The sequence below is a fragment of the Myxine glutinosa genome, chromosome 1 (assembly GCF_964187855.1).
Source record: "Myxine glutinosa chromosome 1, kmMyxGlut1.1, whole genome shotgun sequence".
NCBI lineage: Eukaryota > Metazoa > Chordata > Myxini > Myxiniformes > Myxinidae > Myxine > Myxine glutinosa.
In genome coordinates this window covers 387044554-387066956 of record NC_136261.1, presented here as the reverse complement: position 1 = coordinate 387066956, position 22403 = coordinate 387044554, and the positions used below count along the sequence as shown (strand labels likewise).

At 39.1% G+C, this 22403-nt stretch overlaps 1 long non-coding RNA gene across 4 annotated transcripts in view; it reads left to right on the top strand.

The window, feature by feature from the left end:
* Positions 1–3125: 3125 nt before the first annotated feature.
* LOC144889563 (uncharacterized) overlaps positions 3126–22403 on the top strand; it is a 42678-nt gene continuing 23400 nt past the window's right edge. For 3 of the 4 annotated variants that reach the window (XR_013621871.1, XR_013621872.1, XR_013621874.1), the window contains exons 1-4: positions 3126–3471; positions 8373–8482; positions 9269–9315; positions 12221–12265. This is a non-coding gene — a long non-coding RNA (uncharacterized LOC144889563). Of the gene's footprint in view, positions 3472–8372; positions 8483–9268; positions 9316–12220; positions 12266–19098; positions 19114–22403 lie in introns of those variants that run through there. The other variant, XR_013621873.1, reaches the window with a different exon arrangement.

The window sequence follows — 22403 nt, the reverse complement described above, 5'->3', positions numbered from 1 at the left end:
AAGGCTCGTCAACCAACGACTGGTTCAAGCAGGCTATCGTGCCAGGCGTCCCCTGAGAAAGCCATGCCTGATCAGACAACACCACCAGCGCCGATTGCAGTGGGCCAGAGAGCACCGTCAATGGCAGCCAGGACACTGGAATCACATGATCTTCAGTGACGAGTCTAGATTTCTGGTCTATCGTCAAGATGGCCACGTCCGAGTGCACAGACAAGTGCATGAAGCCTACAACAAAGATTATATAGTGCCAAGAGTCCAAGCTGGAGGTGGTGGGGTGACCGTTTGGGCTGCTTTTCATGCAGGGGGCAAAACCGACCTGGTTGTTCTGAATGGGAACCTGAACCAGTTCAAGCACAGGGCCATTCTGGAAGAAACATTGCTTCCATTTGCTCGTGCAGCCTTTCGAGGAAACTTTGTCTTCCATGATGACAATGCACGCCCTCATCATGCTCGCATGATCCAACACTTTCTTACTGACCGTGGTGTAGAGCATATGGAGTGGTCTGCAATGTCCCCGGATATGAATCCGATAGAGAACTTGTGGGCAGAATTAACGCGTCAAATCGACCACTGGGACCAGCAGCCGACCTCTGTGTGTGAATTGCAACAGGCTATTGTCACTGCCTGGTCAGCGATTCCTGTCCAAACCTTGGCAAATCTCGTGAACAGCATGCCTCAACGTGTACGTGCTCTCCTGAATGCTCGTGGGGGTTACACGAAGTACTGAACTGTAATTTTACTGTCCGTAATCCCAGTCGTAATTTAACTTTTGTTTTTGTTAAAAAATGTTTTGGCTCATGTGCAAAATAAAGAGATACTTCTGGAAAACGTACAGAAGTTTAACACAGTACTGTCCATGAATTGAGTTCGATATCAGTTTACATCACTTTCAAGGATCAATTTATTTGTTTCGAAATGTCAAATGTGGTTTTTGTTTCCTTTAAAGGTCACTTTAACAAAATCTAGAATAATTTCAGCATAATTCCAATGAACTTTTGGTTCTAAGACATCTTGAAAAGTAAGTTCGCCCCCACAAAAAAAGATTCCATATTAAATACCAAGTCTGTATATACAGTCACGTGAAAAAGGTAAGTACACCCCATGTAAAGTTTTGACTTTTTCAACATATTTCAACATACAGCTATTTGATCGTCATTTCAACAATATTGATAGGTAAAGGTGATATAATATAACAAATATCATGAAACATTTACATTTAGTAGACCATTGTATAATTTAAATAAACATAAATGCAAATTTCGCATGTGGAAAAAGTAAGTACACCCTTGGCTCGAATTGGTGGTATTGCCCCCTTTGGTAGAAACAACCTCAAGTAGGCGTTTCTTATAACTATCTACCAGTCTCTGACATCGACTGGGAGAAATTTTTGCCCACTCCTCCATGCAGAATTATTTCAGCTGTGCAATGTTTGAGGGGTTTCTTGCATGCACAGCTCATTTCAAATCCCCCCACAACATCTCGATGGGATTTAGATCCGGGCTTTGACTTGGCCATTCCAGACCCCTCCATTTCTTTCTTTTCACTCATTCCTTGGTGGATTTACTGGTATGTTTAGGGTCATTGTCATGTTGCATGGTCCACCTTCGGTTGAGCTTCAACTTTCCGACAGATGGCCTCACATTATCCTCAAGCACCCTTTGTACAATGAAGAATTCATAGTGGATTCTATGATGGTGAGCTGCCCAGGCCCTGATGGAGCAAAGCTGCCCCAAACCATTATATTTCCACCACCATGCTTTGCAGTTGGTATCAGGTTCTTGTGGTCAAATGCTGTCTTTGGTTTTCGCCAAACATGTCTTCTGGTACTGTGGCCAATGGCCATACAGCTCTACCTTTGACTCATCTGTCCAGAGCACATTGTTCCAGAAGTGCTGGTCTTTGCCTCGGTGTTCATTGGCAAACTTTAGTCTTGCCCTGATGTTCTTTCTGGACAGCAAAGGCTTCCTCCTGGCACACCTCCCATGTAGATCAAATTTGTGCAGCCGCTTTCTAATGGTAGACTTGTGCACTTTGACATCAACAGTGGCAAGAGCTACCTGTTGGTCCCATGATGACATTCTAGGGTTCTTAGAGACTTCTTTCAGCATCCTGCGGTCTGCTCTCGGGCTGAACTTGCTGGGGCGGCCTGGCCTGAACAAGTTGGCAGTTGTTTGGAATCTTCTCCAATTGTAGATGATCTTCCCGAGAGTCGAATGATTGATTTCAAATTGTTTGGAGATCTTTTTAAATCCCTTCCCAGACTCGTAGGCATCTATAGCCTTCCTTCTGAAGGCATCAGAGAGCTCTTTTGATCTAGGCATGGTGACGCCGCACACTTCTACAACAAAGAGCAAACCAAACTAAATGTCTGAGGTTTAAATAAGTCAGGTTCCTCCAATATCCTCTCTAACGATGTTCTAATCATTTGCACCTGAGCTGGTGCACCTGATTCTAATTTTAGGTGTTTGAAGTAGTGATAAATGTAGGGGTGTACTCACTTTTTCCACATGTGAGATTTGCATCTATGTTCATTTAAATTATACAATGGACTACAAAATGTAAATGTTTCATGATATTTGTTATATTATATCACCTTTATCTATCAATATTGTTGAAATGAAGTTCAAATAGCTGTATGTTGAAATATGTTGAAAAAGTCAAAACTTTACATGGGGTGTACTTACTTTTTCACATGACTGTATGTGTGTGTATATGTATGCACATCGATGTATATGTATGTGTGTATATGTGTGTACATAGATGTATATGTATATATGCATATGTATGTGTATATATGTGGGGATCATGCATTTAATTATGCTCTTTTGACTTTTAATTAATATTTGGTTTAACATTTATTCATTTGTGCTTGAAATGCTGTTGGTTCCATTTTGTAGAAAGAGGAATTACTTTAAGACAGGTCATGCATCGTTCAGCTGAAATTGAGAGAATAACAAGTTGCCATAACCTTGGGTCTGGCATAAATCTGCCAGAAGGAGATAAGAACTCAGAGAATGTTGCAATAACAACATGTGCGTTTTGTCTTCCTCTTTTCCTTGCTTCAACAATTTGACAGGATAGGATAAAGGAGGGGGCAGTTGTTCAACTTCCCCCTTTCTCATATATTGTCTGAGCTTGCTGGGAATGGTTATGATAAACATCTTGCCTTGACTGCATATAAGACTTGCCTTTTGCTTAGTTACTTAGAGTGTCTTGGGATTCTCTCAGCTCTAATGAGCTCTGACCTTTCTCTGACATCTCCACGGCCGTGTTCGGTTGGCTTATAATAAACCACTTATTCTTTGAACTGAAACGACTGGACCTTGGTCTTCATCTCCGGCGCGGGAAGTTGGCCGTTCGGATCCAGCATTTGGCGTCGTGGACAGAATAGGACGCAGAAGCCTCAGCGGGATGCATCCTCGATGGACCTGAAGCGGGCGAAGCCACGGCCGGGCACCCATTTGACTAAAGGTGAGCCTTTTTGAGTTTGAAATTGTACTAAATTCTGCCTGCCTCATCCGTCGAGTTTAGAGGTGTCCATCTGTAGTTGTCTGTGCTCCGACTCGAACGAAAGTTATGAAATTTGTAAAGGCGAACTGACAAAATACCCTGAAGGAAATGGCCGGAAGGCAGAAACTCCTGGTGGCGAGATGAAGCTCGCACCAGTTGAGTAGAAAGTAGGGATGGTTAGCAATGGAGGCCAGGCGGATGCAGGGCAACGCCTGTAGGCCAGGATCATCCCAGCAAGGACAGCCTAGAAAGACAGGATGGGGATGCCGTTGCAAGACCAGGGAAAGCATGGTCTGAGCTACCGAAGAACCTGAGGGAAATGGCCAGGAGGAAGGATGAAGCGCAGCTACCAGGTAGGCTTGGTAGGGTAGTGGAAACTACAAGGTCAAGTCAGTTAGAGGCCAGGGTAAGGAGAGTGCTTAAACTCCATTGAGATAAAGCACAGGATACGAAGCAGTGAAGTGACAAATAATCTCGAGAGAAGTGGATCCTCCTGGAATACAGGATTGGAATCCCCAGGTAGGAAATGAAGGACAGGATGTAGTATGATTCCTACCCCTCCCCCCAAAAAAAATCCCCAAAATTTAGGGTGTGTGGATCCCCAGAGACGAGGAATTCACGCGTGAGGCAGGAAACGCACCGCACAGTGCGAGATATGATTTCAAAGCACGGGACCTGGCGTTAAAACGATCACGTGAGAGCATGCGCGATCGATTGTCCGCCGGGCGTCTTCGAGGCTTGGGTTGAGGGATCGCTTGAGGACGGGTCCTCTGCGCTGTGCCGATCGGGCGTCCACACCGAGCTCGGCATCGGCATGGGGAGTCGGGGGTTGTCTGGTGCTCTCCAGGTCGCTTGAGGAGGGACGAAACCGCCAGGGCTGGCAACGAACCAGACTCAAGGCTGTGTGTGTTTGTGTGTGTTTGTGTGTGTGTTTGTGTGTGTGTGTGTGTGTGTGTGTGTGTGTGTGTGTGTGTGTGTGTGTGTGTGTGTGTGTGTGTGTGTGTGTGTGTGTGATCATTTCCGATATAACTTGTGAACCGCTGAAGGGATTTTGAACAGGTTTTGTAAAAGTATTCGCTGTGATGCAAAAATAAAGTGATGAGATTTTGGGTTCATAAGTTCTGTTGTCATGTGACCTTCCCAGGTCAAAAATTTCATCGAAAACCAAAAGGCGAAATCCCATAGGAAATTGGACCAGTGGGATCCACTGGTTTCAAAACGGAAAATGAAATACTGGACCAGGAGAAATACCAATAAAAAACAGTTCCTCCATGTGACCAGAAAGGGAAACTGGAACTAGTCGAATACCCATCGGTCAATGGGACGAGAAGGAGACGAATAGAATACCAATATATAAATGAACAAAATTGTAATTAATAAATCGACATATGTGGGACAATTACACACCCAGACCAGGAATACAAACCCAGGTCCTCTGGGGAACCGAACCAGTGTTCTGCCATCTGATCTATCCGAGAGAACATTTGTTGATTCAGAATCCAAATAGGTCAATGGGACCCGTTAATCGATTGCCATAAATGTTGTGCCATTTTGCAAAAAACGTGCACATCAGCAGCACAAAAACTTAAACATCATCAGCACCAAAACCTGTACATCATCAGCACCAAAACTTGTACATCATCAGCACCACAACTTGAACATCATCAGCACCAAAATCTGTACATCATCAGCACCAAAACTTGTACATCATCAGCACCAAAACTAGTACATCATCAGCACCAAAACTTGTACATCATCAGCACCAAAACTTGTACATCATCAGCACCAAAACTTGTACATCATCAGCACCACAACTTGAACATCATCAGCACCAAAACTTGTACATCATCAGTACCAAAACTTGTACATCATCAGCACTAAAACTTGTACATCATCAGCACCAAAACTTGTGCATCATCAGCACCAAAACTTGTACGGCATCAGCACCAAAACTTGTACGGCATCAGCACCAAAACTTGTACATCATCAGCACCAAAACTTGTACATCATCAGCACCACAACTTGAACATCATCAGCACCAAAACTTGTACATCATCAGCACCACAACTTGTGCATCATCAGCACCAAAACTTGTACATCATCAGCACCACAACTTGTACATCATCAGCACCAAAACTTGTACATCATCAGCACCACAACTTGAACATCATCAGCACCAACACTTGGACATCATCAGCACAAAACTTGCATTCACATAAACAACAAAGACTCCACAGGGAAACCCTGTTATGACGAACATGGCGATAACGCAATTCAATATGGAACTGTGTGTTGGTGCTTCTTTTTAATAAAATATAATGAAAGTATTTTGGTTAGTCCATGGGTTTTCAGACCAGTTAACTCCAATGGTTTATATTGGTTTATATGGTTTTCAGACCAATTGCCTCTCATGGTTCCTATTGGTTTATATGGGTTCATATGGGTTTCAGACCAGCTGCATCTCATGGTTCCTATTGGTTTATATGGGTTCATATGGGTTTCAGACCAGCTGCATCTCATGGTTCCTATTGGTTTATATGGGTTTCAGACTAGGTTTATAGGGGTTTCAGACCAGCTGCATCTCATGGTTCCTATTGGTTTATATGGGTTTCAGACTTTCAGACCAGCTACATCTCATGGTTCCTATTGGTTTATAGGGGTTTCAGACGAGCTGCATCTCCTGGTTCCCATTGGTTTATATGGGTTCCAGACCAGTTTGCATCTCATGGTTCCTGTTGGTTTTAACCGAATCTGGTTCCTGTAGAAACTGACAGAACCCACAGAAATGTCATACTGGTTTATATTTGTTTGTTTAGGATTTTTGACCGGGGTTTCATTGAAATCTTTTTACTCCAATAACTTGTGAACCACAGAAGGGATTTCAGCCAAACTTGGTGCAGGTGTGGCCTGCGATACAAAGATGAACCGATTACATTTTCAGTTCAACAGGTTAGAGGTCACGGGTCTTTTGAAAACCAGTTTCCGGATCATAAGTCCAGTTAGAATCATTTGTTGTTTTCTCTCTTCTCCTTATCTCTTTTTCCGATCTCGCGCTCTCTGTCACGTGACCTTTAGTGGAACAGTGGGTTGACCTGTAACTCGGGCGGATACAAATCCATTGTGGCATTCGCGTCAAATTCGGTTTTGCAGTTTGTATTGTGATGAATTTCCTCCTTGAATACCATGCATGACGTGTGTACTTTAAGTATGTTGTGAGTAATGTATGTTTACATGTTGTACATGGTGTATTTGGTTTAGTATGTGTGGAAACTGGGTGGAAGGGTCGGAGTGTCCTTTCTGAGTTTGGGAGGTTGCTGGTTCGAACCATCAATGCATTAATTGGCAGATCTCATGACACTATGTAAATGCTGTGTGGTGCAATTACTGTTATTAGCACACCTGGAACGACGTTCAGGGGAGCTTATGCGATGGCGCGTTGTCCGTCCGTCCGTCCGTCAACGCTTGAAACTTCTTCCTCGAAACAAATGATATTTCTTCTGTTGTGTCTGAAGTTTGTTCTCGGCATTAAAAAAAATCGTGGTCAAAGTGGATTCAGGTATAAACCCCAAAATATGTATTTGCTTTCTTCTCTGAAACTACACACACTATTTCGATGAAACATCAGCTCAACCTCCACTACCTGTAATGTACCAAAGTTTGTTCAAGGTATTATAAAAATTGAGGTCTGAGTAGGTATACGGGGTTGGGAAGGGGAAGGGATTGCCCCCCAAAATAGGTATTCTATTGTTTATTTGTTTAAAGTCTTATGATTATGTTAGTATCTGGTATACATGCTGCCCTGGTATACATTAAACATGATTCTACACGCTGCCCTGTCTTCTAGCAAGCATTGAAATTGGTTTAAAATACCTTTAGTCAGTGCAGTATACTGTTTATTCTACCAGGTGAGCACCAGGGGTATTTCCCCTATTTTTATATTCTTGGCCGACCAGTAAAAAGCTCGTCAAAGATGACGGGTTGGAAAAGTTTATTCGAGGGTACAGTCTCGTGAGTGTGCAAAGTCTGAAGCCTCGGCCTCGTGTCAGGTGTGCTTACATCTTCTTTATTTATGAGACATAATATAGATGTAAATTGACACTTTCTTCTCTGCGCCCAATTTTTTTATTTAATACTGGCACTGTTATCCAGGTGTGGTTTGCACTTTGGGGCATGTTGTCATTCTGCCCTCCAAGTGAGGGTGTAGCTTGAACAATGGTCGGTCTTAACCTTTAGCCACGTAACAATAGTACGAAATACACCAAATGTATGTACGTATGTATGTATGTATGTATGTACACGTATCGTTTATGTGTATATTTACAGTACCTTCAGAAAGTATTCACACCCCTTGACCTTTTTCACATTTTGTTGTTCAGCCTGAATTTAAAATGGATTAAATTGACATTTTTTTGTATCTCATCTTCCCATAATGGGCCATAATGTCAAAGTGCAATTTTTTTTTTGGATTTTTTTTTACAAAATGATTAAAAATGAAAAACTGAATGCTAATCTCGCAACAGGACTGTTTAGATTTGACTGTAACAAGTGAAATTTGGCAACTTGTTATTATCCTTTAGTGGAATGCAATCCAAAAAGAGATCTGGTTTCACCAAAAAATTTAAACCTCATTTCAATATTTACATTGATTCAAATCGTGTTCGTTCCATCGTTATCCACCCACGTTCAAACAAACCAACCGGTCTGACAAACCCTAATCCGAGCAACAAGTTTCAAAATAAAACAAGTAAATGTCATAGCAAAAGGTTATCATTGGCTTTGACAACAAGTTAAACTGTTCACAGATGACGTGTTTGCATTCCTGTGCTGACGTCACGAAACTGAACGACCTGCCTCGTTTTCAGGAACGTTGCGATCTTCGAGTGAAAATCTTCATCACAAGAGTTAATTGTGGGTTCTGTTGCTCGATTTTGGAATCAACTTGTTTTCGACCAACAAGGGTTCATCAATATCTGTGGGTTTGTATAGAAGGATAAATGCTGGATAAGTGATGGTTCAGTTTAAACGATACATTTGTTGGAAATGATTGTGGATATAGAAAAGTAGTTTCCTTCGTATCCATAGATCATCGAGCAGGTTTAACATAAATCTGGTTTAAACATGAGGGAAACATTTACCGGTAAAACAATGGCATGTTGTGTCGTGATTGTGATGTCTGTGAATTCATCTCTTCAATAAGTAAAAATTCTGTACATTTTAGTTCCTCACCCTCAAATACTCATCCTGAAAGAGAAATAAATAAACAACATAGTGATGTCCCTGTGCCTGCCCCCAGTGTACAGCTCTCCCACCCCCATCCTCTTCCCCCATTTATATGAAATTGATTAAAAGGTAACATGGGGTTAATATCAAGGAGAATGAATAAACTGATAATTTGAATTGATCGGGTGTGGATGAACCCCAGGCATGGTGGATTAACTGGTCTCCTGTGTCGAAGTTCCTTGTACTTCCTTTGTACAAAGAGACAATGTACAATTAACATGGAATTTAACTTGCGATTTATATATTTAAAAACAATGTACTCAGACACAAAATAAATAAAGACAAGATAAATGAACAAAAATCTGCCCCATGAGATGTGTTGGAAAAATAATGACAATTTCATCATATTTCATGAGAAGTTTTGAAATGGTATTGCAAGGTATGGTATTTGTTTTGTTTTCCATATTTTTTTTAGGTTGTTTTGTTTTTTTCCAAGTAAAGATAGTAATTGCTTCTCTCCTGTCTTCCTGACCAGCAGGTTCCACATCTCTGTTCCTGAAGAAATGGCCGCCGCCGATGTAGATGGTAAAAACGATCTCACTTTTGTCATCTGTTTGCAATTTTTTAAAACCCTACAATATCTTTGGCCGAGGTCATCGTTGTTATCGGCAGCCGTTTCCATGCTTGCATGTGTAAGCCAACATTTATTTTATTTACTCATTTACAAGATCTCCAGATGAAGATCAATAATTCCTTCAGCATATATCCAGATCAATAAGTCTAAATAGCTGGAGCTCCAGATTTCTCCAGACATTCTGCGGAGTTCAAACGAGTAACTCCCATTCCATGGTTCTTGGTCTTTCATTTGCTAAAATCAAAGGAGTTGTAAAACACAATATTCTTTACATTTTAAACACCCCTTCTATGGGATAGGGGAAGGTTTATTGCTGTTGTAGGTTTTGTTTCTGCAATTAGTGCCCCAATTTTTAATGGTACCACAGAGTTTCTTAGACCCCAAACCCCAGGAGATTCCAAGACGCCCCCCTCGCACACTAAGTACTAATCCAACGTTTAGATAAAATATCTCACCAATTCAAATTTGGCATATATGTAAAGAAAATATCGGAATCCACAAAAATCTTTTGATTTTCTTTAAACTCATCACAAACTAAAAAAAATCGTCGAATTATGACGTCATAATTACGACACCAATGACATCATCGTTAACAACACCTATTCCCCATATGCAGTTCTTTACTATGAGCCAGCTTTCAATTTTTTCCATGAAGCGGTTTTGTAGATATAGAGGTGCAACGTTTTTAGGGTTTTCCAAGATGGCGCCTGTACCACGTGACGTATAACGTCATAATTATCATTAAAAACAATGATACAGGAGGAGCCGCTCATATTCTGAAAATTTTCTGTCCATCGGACTAAGAGTTGCAGAGGACTTTTTTTTCATACCGTTTGGATCAAGGGCTTGTACTTGTCGAATTATGACGTCATAATGAAGGTACCATTGACATCATCATCAACATATCTTATCTAACATGGAAAGTACTTGACAATGAGCCATGTTTCAATTCTTTCCATTGAGCGGTTTGGGAGATATAGAGGTGTAAAATTTTTCCAAGATGGCGTCCATACCACGTGACCTATGACGTCATAATTATGTATAAAAAATTATGCAGGCGGAGGCACTCCTATGGTAAAATTTCGCATCAATCAGGCCAACAGTTTCCGAGAAATGAATTTTAAAAATGCAGACACATACGCCGCACGTACGGACGCACCCGAATGCCAAACCCTGCTTTTTGCTTCGCGAGCGCAGGGTAACTAGAGGGTATTCATGGAATACTTACCCTGCGCAATCCAATGTGGTGTGAGCCAACTCTTCTGTTTTTGAACTTTTTTTTTTCTTTGATCCAATATAGCTGCCAGACCACGTGAGCAATGACATCATAAATTTATATTCTCTAATATAATTGTTGCATAGATCATGCTCAATACATTTCAAACTGATCAGACTAAGCGTTGTCCCTGTCGAATTATGGCGTCATAATTATGGCAACAATGACGTCATCGTTAACAACACCTATTCCACAGATGGAGTTCTTCACAATGAGTCATGTTTCAATTTTTCCATGCAGCGGTTTTGGAGATATAGAGGTGCAACATTTTTCGGTTTTTCCAAGATGACGCCTGTACCACATGACCGATGACGTAATGATTATGATTATCATTAAAATATTCTAAAGGAGGAGGGGCTCCTCTGGTGAAAATTTCACGTCCATCCGACCAACAGTTGCTGAAAAAAAATGAATAATGATTGGATGGATAAGTGTTGTATTTGTCGAATTATGACGTCATAACGAAGGCACCGATGACATCATGATGACCGATGACATCATTGACATATCTGATTCCCCATGGGGAGTACTTGACAATGAGCCAGGTCTCAATTTTTCCATGGAGTGGTTTCAGAGATAGAGGTGTAACGTTTTTCCAAGATGGCGCCTGCACCACGTGACCGATGACGTCATAATAATCATTGAAATATTCTACAGGAGGAGGCGCTCATATGGTGAAAATTTCATGCCAATCGGACCAACGATTGCCGAGAAAATGATTTTTTAAAATGCAGACACGTACGGCACACGGCACACGACACACGTATGGCACACGGCACACGTACGCAACTGAATGCTTAACTCCGCTTTTCGCTTCGCGAGCGCAGGGTAATAATATATTTATTTAGTAGCAGTTTACCCACTCCCCAGGTTGGGTGGAGTTTGCGCATTATTTACGAAATGAAAGGTCTAAATGAAATGCTCTGGTGTAATATTTCAAAATTGAATGCGTCAATGTGAGTCATGTACAGTGAAAAAGAAAGGAGGAAGATTGACAGTTTTGAAATGTGGTGTTCGAGATAAAAAATTTAAGTCGCATGGAGGCAAGAAAAACACGTGTTATTCTTTCAGTCCGTGGAATTCTTCAACACAAAAACACCCCAACAACGAGACCTGATCAGCCAACCCCCTCTCTCTGTCTTCTTCCACCTCGTTTCTGCTCTTGCGCCCTCTGCCTTCTCCATGCTTTATATCTCATGAGCTGAAGATCGCTAAAGGCTACGGAGTGGCATCATTGGCTGAGGGTGCTGCTGTGCCCCTGATACAATGGCATCTCCTGGTTAGGGCAGGAATTTGGACCTGGCCATGGTGCCGGCGATAGCTTACCGATTCTTTGACGTCCAACAACTAATGTCAGCACACAGGATGCAATACCTATCCTCAGACAAGGTCACCAAGCAGGTCATTTCATAACAAATCTTCACAATGCACAACTAGAGAATGGAGCTCACTTCTTATATAATAAATTATATTGATGGCGAATTATAAATTGTTTATCAACACAAAGTTAATTCGTTTAACAAGGATAAAATCATTAAAATGAATTATTTGATGATTTGTTTGTTCCCGAATTTGCACAGGAGCGGCTGCTAGAATGAATGACCTGGCCCTCGACGATGCGAACGGTAAGTGATGAGGGTGGGATCGTTGAGTGTTGTAATGATTGTGGAAATGAGGATTGATTAAATAATACTCGTCTTCATGTCTGTCTTTGATTATCGTGATATTTCCAAATACTCTGCTTTTCCATGCGCACCTCATGTTTTTCATTTTTATTCCATTCATTAATCTCTTGTCCCATATCATGTTAACATCATCGCTCTGTTCCACGTGGGTTCCCTCACTAGTTAGCTAACACCTCAGGTGATGATGAAATCGATATTAGATCTCACATCTCAATATTACAGTCACAAAATCCTTGTGATACAGCCCATGCTTGAGAAGCACCAGAATGGTGGTTTGCTTTTCGCATGAACCTTATTTAATTATGAATCAAAAGAACACAAAACAACTCAAGCACGAGTTCCTCATCTCGATGTTCATTTGGAAAATTCTCTTTCACTATCAGAGTACCCACCCTATGGGCGACCTTGTTCGAAGCATGCAACACGCTCTTATGACACATACCTTTATTTGGGTGGTGTATAGGCAACTAACAGCTGCCTCAATCGCTTCTGAAAATAAAAACAAAATAACCCGGGTTGTGTGCATGAAGCAAAAACATGGCTACTGTTTACAATTCAAAACACCTCACTTACACTGGAGAACTTACACTGAAAACTTACATTTACACTGAAACACTGAAAACTTACAACTGAACAAAACTAACACTGAAAAAAACAAAAACAAAAAAAAACTTGGGGGCAGGAGTACTGCATATACTGGAAAGGGCGTGGGCTTGTAATAACCTCTCCCACCTGGAGGCGGCGCTACATAATACACATTTGCATTGAGAATTGGCGCACCCCTCGCCCGCCCCCAAGACCACTGGCAAAGATAAAAACACTACTATGCACTAATTGGGACATGCTGATCCTACTATGTAGATAGTCTGGATGTAATCGAGACAGAACTGCAGGAGTAGCATGACAAACAAACAAACACACAAACAAAAACACCGGTCTGTGAGTTATATCAAGGATGTTCAAGCAACAGGGAAAACTCCACAAAATGATAAACAACAAGTACAGATACATTCAAAGCACACTGCCCCCATGCCAAATAATTAAATATCCTACAGCGGGGCAATACCGCAGCGTAGTTCATAGAGGCTGCATTGGGAAGGAGAGGTGCACACGAATTGAATGATTAATTGTATAATTAAAATCAATAAAAGATTATCACAAAATATTTTCTTAATCAATTGGCTAATGGCACAACTAAACCACTCGTGCTTCATCCGAAGATGTATCTTTTAGAAATTTAATTAAATAACTCATTAATAAAGAATTAAATAATTAATTGATTAATCAATAAATAATTAATCGATTAATCAATAAATAATTAATCGATTAAATGATTAATCAATAAATCAAAAATATCCTTGACAGCCACATCACTATCATGTGATGATGTCCTCAATCATAATTGTGCCGAATCACACTGTCATGTCCAAATATTAGCTTCCCAGCTCAAAAGGTGCCTGAGATATTGGCCAAATGAGAAAGAAAATAAATAAATGATTAATAATGAAAATAAATAAATAATAATCATGAAAAAATTAAATTATTAATCAATTCGGTCACAGAACACATAAATCACCACCATTTCATCAGAATCTGTAATTGAATTTTTTTTATTTTTTTTAGTAATTCATCGAATAATTAAATAATTAATCGATGAATTGATTAATTGATAAATCAATAAATCAAAAATATCCTTGATAGCCACATCACTTGGTCACTCATGTCCAAATATTAGCTTCCGAGCTCAAAAGGTGCCTGAGATATTGGTCAAATGAGAAAGAAAATAAATAAATGATTAATAATGAAAATAAATAAATAATAATCATTAAAAAATTAAATTATTAATCAATTCGGTCAGAGAACACATAAACCACCACCATTTCATCAGAATCTGTAACTTTAAAAAAAAAAAAATTTAGTCTCTTTTTTTTCTTTCTTTTTTTCTTTTTTTTGTGTACAGAGTCGAGGCTCGTGAAAGAGCTAACATTTATCAAACAAACAAATCAAACAAACAAGCAAACAAAGTATATAAAAAGGGGAGTGGTCGACAAGATGAGGAGAGAAGGTGAGGAAGCACACAAACACAACATTTGAGAGCAGGGACATCAGGAGATGTTTTTGGAGGGAGAGGGCCTGGGGGGAGGCAGGATAGGTATAAAACGCAAGGACACCAAGGACTTCCAGGAAAGAAGTCAAAAGTCACCTCAAAAAAGTGGCTTTTGGGTGAAATTAGCGGGGGTAGAAAAGATCAAGGTTTTGGATTGGGGAAGATAATAGATGGTGGTGAACAGCCGTTTTAAAGACCTGGAGGGAGGAGTTGGATTGAAGAGAGTGAGGGAGTTTGTTCCAGAGGCGGGAGAAAAGAGGAATGAAGGAGTGAAGGTGAGCAGAGAGTCTTGATTTTGGCAGTTTAACCATAAGAGGGTTGCAGGCAGATCCTCTGCGACCTGCAGGAATATTTGGGGGACAGAGCCCAGAGAGAGCTGGGGGAGCAAGGCCGGAGAGGAGTCGGTAGAAGACGGAAAGACCACCAACCTGCCTGCGGTGATGAAGTGAAAGGCCCTCGGAGATAGCGTCATCGCGGGAGATTCCAATGATTCTGACTGCTTTGGTTTCAACAGCATGAAGACGAGCTAGGTGTGAGGCAGGAGCACCAGCCCAGAGGGGAGAGCAGTACTCCATTGAGCTGCGGATGAAAGCCTTGTATGTGGTGAGGAGCTCAGGTGTGCCAAGGAAGGACTTCGCACGACGGAGGATGCCCAGTCGGCGACTGGCTTTGGAGGCCAGCTTGGAAATGTGGTTTTCCCAGGAAAGATCATGGCAGATAGTGAGACCCAAAAACTTGAGTGACAGAACTTCTTGGAGAGGATTATTCAGAAAGTAGATGGGAGGGTTGTCCAGTCGGACTTTTCGGAGAGACATCATCAGAGTGTGAGATTTGTCAGGATTGAAAGACATGTTCCACTTGTTTGCCCAGTCTGTGATTTTGTCCAGGTCTGCAGAGAGTGAGGAGGCTGCAGACTGCCGATCTGAGGGATGAGTAATGGAGCGGCAGAGAGTGGAGTCATCAGCAAAGAGATAGAGAGGATTTTCAAGAGAGTCAGAGAGATCATTGATGAAGACCAGAAAAAGCCCAGGGCCCAGAACACTGCCTTGGGGAACTCCAGCCTGAACAGGAAGAGGAGATGAGAGAAACCCATTCAGGGCCACACGTTGACGACGACTAGAGAGGAAGTCCGCCAGCCATGCGTGGAGATTTCCATGGATACCAAAGGAGGAGAGTTTGGTGAGCAGAGCGGGGTGCCAGACTGTATCGAAGGCACGTGATATGTCGAGGGAGACAGCTCTAATTTCCTGTTTGGCATTGAGGATACCGTCATTAATCGAATAATTAAATAATTAATTGATTAATTGATTAATGAATAAATCACAAATATCCTTTGCAGCCAAATCACCTGGTTATTGGCATGTCCAAATATCAGCTTCCTAACTCAAAAGGTTCCTGAGTTAATGGTCAGAATAGAAAGGAAATTTAATTAATTAAATAAGCACTTAATTAATCGCTAATAATTAAATAAGTCCTCAATTAATTGATCAATCAAAAAACAAAAAATACGGTTTTTGAGAAAGGACTTGCTCACTATTGTGCCGAAATTTCAGCTTCCCAGCTCAAAGGATGGCTGAGATATCGCCCGGAAAAACAAACAAACAAGAAAACAAACAAACAAACAGAGTGAAAACTGAGTACTCCCTTTCAGCGTGCGTCACTGTCGAGCCTCCTTCGGTGCCCAGCAATGACGATTTGCAATGCCTGGAGATGGCATAGGAAAGGTGCGGTGTACAACAACGAAAGTGAAAACTGAGTACTCCCTTTCAGCGTGCGTCACTGCCGAGCCCCCTTCGGTGCCCGGCAAGGACGTTTCGCAATGCCTGGAGATGGCATAGGAAAGGTGCGGTGTACAATTAATAATGAAAATAAATAAATAATAATCATTAAAAAAATTAAATTATTAATCAATTCGGTCATAGAACACATAAACCTCCACCATTTCATCAGAATCTGTAACTTTAAAAAAAAAAGTTTTAGTCATTAATCGAATAATTAAATCATTAATCGATTAATTGATTAATTGATTAATTAATAAATCAAACATAGCCTTTGCAGCCAAATCACCTGGTCATTGGCATGTCCAAATATCAGCTTCCTAACTCAAAAGGTGCCTGAGTTAATGGTCAGAAGAGAAAGGAAATTTGATTAATTAAATAAGTACTTAATTAATCGCTAATAATTAAATAACTCCGTAATTATTTGATTATTCAAAAAACAAAAAATACTTTTTTGAAAAAGGACTTGCTCACTAGTGTGCCGAAATTTCAGCTTCCTAGCTCAAAGGATGGCTGAGATATCGTCCGGACAAACAAACAAACAAACAAGAAAACAAACAAGAAAGCAAAACAAACAAGTACACATACATTCAAAGTACACCGCCCCCATGCCAAATAATTAAATATCCCACAGCGCGGCATTGCCGGGACGCCTCCGGCGCCCGGCAATACCGCAGTGCAGCTCATTGAGGCTGCATTGGGTGGGAGAGGTGTACGCTAATTGATTGATTAATTGTATAATTAAAATCAATAAAAGATTATCACAAAATATTTTCTTAATCAATTGGCTAATAGCATAACTAAACCACTAGTGCTTCATCCGAAGATGTAGCTTTTAGAAATTTAATTAAACAAGTCATTAATAAAAAAATAATTAATTAATTGATTACTCAATAAATAATTAATCGATTAATCAATAAATAATTAATCGATTAAATGATTAATCAATAAACCAAAAATATCCTTGATCGCCACATCACTTGGTCACTGTCATGTCCAAATATTAGCTTCCCAGCTCAAAAGGTGCCTGAGATATTGGCCAAATGAGAAAGAAAATAAATAAATGATTAATAATGAAAATAATAAATAATGATCATTAAAAAATTCAATTATTAATCAATTCGGTCACAGAACACATAAACCACCACCATTTCATCAGAATCTGTAACTGATTTGTTTTTTTTGTTTTTTAGTAATTAATCCAATATTTAAATAATTAATCGATTAATTGATTAAATGATTAATCAATAAACCAAAAATATCCTTGATCGCCACATCACTTGGTCACTGTCATGTCCAAATATTAGCTTCCCAGCTCAAAAGGTGCCTGAGATATTGGCCGAATGAGAAAGAAAATAAATAAATGATTAATAATGAAAATAAATAAATAATAATCATTAAGAAATTAAATTACTCATCAATTCGGTCACAGAACACACAATCCACCATCATTTCATCAGAATGTGTAACTTTAAAAAAAAAAAATTTTTAGTACTTAATCGAATAATTAAATAATTAATCGATACATTGATTAATCAATAAATCAAAAATATCCTTGATAGCCACATCACTTGGTCACTCATGTCCAAATATTAGCTTCTGAGCTCAAAAGGTGCCTGAGATATTGGTCAGAAGAGAAAGGAAATTTGATTAATTGAACATGTACTAAATTAAATAAATTTAAAAAATAACCACCTTTAGAGGCCATTTTTCCCCGCAAGCGGGGGTTGGCCTTTTTCGGGAACCGTGGTTGTTGTTGTTTATCGGTCCCCTTTTTGAAGCAATATTTTACGGCCGGATGCCCTTCCTGACGCCAACCCTTTTTGCCACCTTTAACGACAAACAGGGAATTACCAGTGAACTGGTCCTCAATTAGCTGACCTCGGAAGGATGACAGGCTGAGTCAACCCCCCTGGCGTTAAATCAGCGATCGACCGGGATTTGAACCCAGGATCCTAGGATCCTAAGCTGACACCCTAGCCGCTAGCCCAACACCAGGGTCAAACATGTACTTAATTAATCGCTAATAATTAAATAACTCCTCAATTAATTGATTAATCAAAAAACAAATGAACATATGTCACCCACAGGGTGAACCGTATCTTGCCAAAATGTGAACATGAGTGACTTGCTTCAGGTCACACTGAGGTGAACAGAACTGCTATCCACTAGAAGCGCAAAGTGACCTTGACCTTTGACCTTGACCTTAATAATTTCGTATGGTGAATAGTATGTCTTCATGACCAACGCACATGAAATATTGAAAGATTTTGATGAGAACTGAGGAAATAATTTTTTCATGAAAATTCCGTTTTTTCGTCATGACGTCATCAAATGACGTCATAGCGTCAAACTGTTTACAGATCTGGGAAGCACTCATCAAGGGCATTCATATGAGGTATTACTCGATATGGTACCTACGATTTCAACATTTGACCTTGGGGTCAATAATTTTCGACCTCCAGCGCTAACCATGAAGGTCAAGGCCGATCGCCACCAAAAACTAATCAGCTGAGCGCCGGACCATATACTAGATTCCCATGAAGTTTGGAGACGATCCGATCAAAGTTACTCAAAAAATTAGTGTTTCGTCGACCTCCATGATTGACCACAAAGTGACCTTGACCTTTGACCTTGACCTTCAAAATTTTGTGTGCTGAAGGGTATCTCTATAGGACTCTGATATGCGAAGTTACAGGAGTTTCCAATAATAACTGTGGTCTACAGAGTGATCTAAACGTGAAAAAAAATGATTAACCACAAACAAAAAAACAAACAAACAAACAAACATACAAGCTGACTAATACATCTTGCAAAAACTTCGTTTTGGCAAGATAAAAATACCGTTTTTGAAAAAGGACTTGCTCACTATTGTGCCGAAATTTCAGCTTCCTAGCTCAAAGGATGGCTGAGATATCGCCCGGACAAACAAACAAACAAGAAAGAAAACAAGAAAACAAACAACCAGAGTGAAAACTGAGTACTCCCTTTCAGCGTGCGTCACTGCCAAGCCCCCTTCGGTGCCCAGCAATGACGATTTGCAATGCCTGGAGATGGCATAGGAAAGGTGCGGTGTACAACAAGTACAGATACATTAAAAGTACACCACCCACATGCCGAATAATTAAATATCCTACAGCGCGGCATTGCCGGGGCGCCTCTGGCGCCCGGCAATACCGCAGTGCAGCTCATTGAGGCTGCATTGGGAGGGAGAGGTGTACACGAATTGATTGATTAATTGTATAATTAAAATCAATAAAAGATTACCACAAAATATTTTCATAATCAATTGGCTAATAGCATAACTAAACCACTGGTGCTTCATCCGAAGATGTATCTTTTAAAAATTTAATTAAATAAATCATTAATAAAAAATTAAATAATTAATTGATTAATCAATAAATAATTAATCGATTAAATGATTAATCAATAAATCAAAAATATCCTTGATAGTGACATCACTTGGTCACTGTCCCCCTCTCTCCCCATCTTGTCTACCGCTCCCCTTGTTTTTTGTGTTTTGTGTGTCGGTTTGTCTTTTTGTGTGATTAATGTTAGCTCTTTCACGAGCCTCGATCTTGTATACAAAAAAAAACAAAAAAAAAAAAAACAAACTGTCATGTCCAAATATTAGCTTCCCAGCTCAAAAGGTGCCTGAGATATTGGCCAAATAAGAAAGAAAATAAATAAAGAATTAATAATAAAAATAAATAAATAATAATCATTAAAACATTTAATTATTTATCAATTCGGTCAGAGAACACATAAACCACCACCATTTCATCAGAATCTGTAACTGATTTTTTTTTTTTTTTTTTAGTAATTAATCGAATAATTAAATAATTAATCGATACATTGATTAATTGATTAATCAATAAATCAAGAATATCCTTGATAGCCACATCACTTGGTCACTCATGTCCAAATATTAGCTTCTGAGCTCAAAAGGTGCCTGAGATATTGGCCAAATGAGAAAGAAGACAAATAAATGATTAATAATGAAAATAAATAAATAATAATCATAAAAAAATTAAATTATTAATCAATTCGGTCAGAGAACACATAAACCACCACCATTTCACCAGAATCTGCAAGTTAAAAAAAATTTTTTTTTTGTCATTAATCAAATAATTAAATAATTAATCGATTAATTGATTAATTAATTAATTAATAAATCAAAAATAGCCTTTGCAGCCAAATCACCTGGTCATTGGCATGTCCAAATATCAGCTTCCTAACTCAAAAGGTGCCTGAGTTAATGGTCAGAAGAGAAATGAAATTTAATTAATTAAATAAGTACTTAATTAATCGCTAATAATTAAATAACTCATCAATTAATTGCTTAATCAAAAAACAAAAATTACCGTTTTTGACAAAGGACTTGCTCACTATTGTGCCGAAATTTCAGCTTCCTAGCTCAAAGGATGGCTGAGATATCGCCCGGACAAACAACCAAGAAAACAAACAACCAGAGTGAAAACTGAGTACTCTCTTTCAGCGTGCGTCACTGCCGAGCCCCCTTCGGTGCCCGGCAATGACGATTTGCAATGCCTGGAGATGGCATAGGAAAGGAGCGGTGTGCAATTATCACAAATTATTTTCTTAATCAATTGGCTAATAGCATAACTAAACCACTCGTGCTTCATCCGAAGATGTATCTTTTAGAAATTTAATGAAATAAGCCATTAATAAAAAATTAAATAAATAATTAATCGATTAAATTATTAATCAATAAATCAAAAACAAGGACACATACATTTAAAGTACACCGCCCCAATGCCAAATTATTAAATATCCTACAGCGCGGCATTGCCGGGACGCCTCCGGCGCCCGGCAATACTGCAGTGCAGCTCATTGAGGCTGCATTGGGAGGTAGAGGTGTACACAAATTGATTGATTCATTGTATAATTAAAATCCATAAAAGCTTATCACAAAATATTTTCTTAATCAATTGGCTAATAGCATAACTAAACCCCTAGTGCTTCATCCGAAGATGTATCTTTTAGAAATTTAATTAAATAACTCATTAATAAAAAATGAAATAATCAATTGATTAATCAATAAATAATTAATCGATTAATCAATAAATAATTAATCGATTAAATGATTTATCAATAAATCAAAAATATCCTTGATAGCCACATCACTTGGTCACTGTCATGTCCAAATATTAGCTTCCCAGCTCAAAAGGTGCCTGAGATATTGGCCAAATGAGAAAGAAAATAAATAAATGATTAATAATGAAAATAAATAAATAATAATCATTAAAAAATAAAATTATTAATCAATTCGGTCAGAGAACACATAAACCACCACCATTTCATCAGAATCTGTAACTTTAAAAAAAAAAATTTTTTGTCATTAATCGAATAATTAAATAATTAATCGATTAATTGATTAATTAATAAATCAAAAATAGCGTTTGCAGCCAAATCACCTGGTCATTGGCATGTCCAAATATCAGCTTCCTAACTCAAAAGGTGCCTGAGTTAATGGTCAGAAGAGAAAGGAAATTTGATTAATTAAAAAAGTACTTAATTAAGTGCTAATAATTAAATAACTCCTCAATTAATTGATTAATCAAAAAACAAAAAATACCGTTTTTGAAAAAGGACTTGCTCACTATTATGCCGAAATTTCAGCTTCCTAGCTCAAAGGATGGCTGAGATATCGTCCGGACAAACAAACAAGAAAGAAAACAAACAAGAAACAAGTACACATACATTCAAAGTACACCGCCCCATGCCAAATAATTAAATATGCTGCAGCGCGGCATTGCCGGGGCGCCTCTGGCGCCCGGCAATACCGCAGTGCAGCTCATTGAGGCTGCATTGGGAGGGAGAGGTGTACACTAATTGATTGATTAATTGTATAATTAAAATCAATAAAAGATTATCACAAAATATTTTCATAATCAATTGGCTAATCGCATAACTAAACCAGTAGTGCTTCATCCGAAGATGTATCTTTTAGAAATTTAATTAAATAAGTCATTTATAAAAAATTAAATAATTAATTGATTACTCAATAAATAATTAATCGATTAATCAATAAATAATTAATAGATGAAATGATTAATCAATAAACCAAAAATATCCTTGATAGCCACATCACTTGGTCACTCGTGTCCAAATATTAGCTTCCCAGCTCAAAAGGTGCCTGAGATATTGGCCAAATGAGAAAGAAAATAAA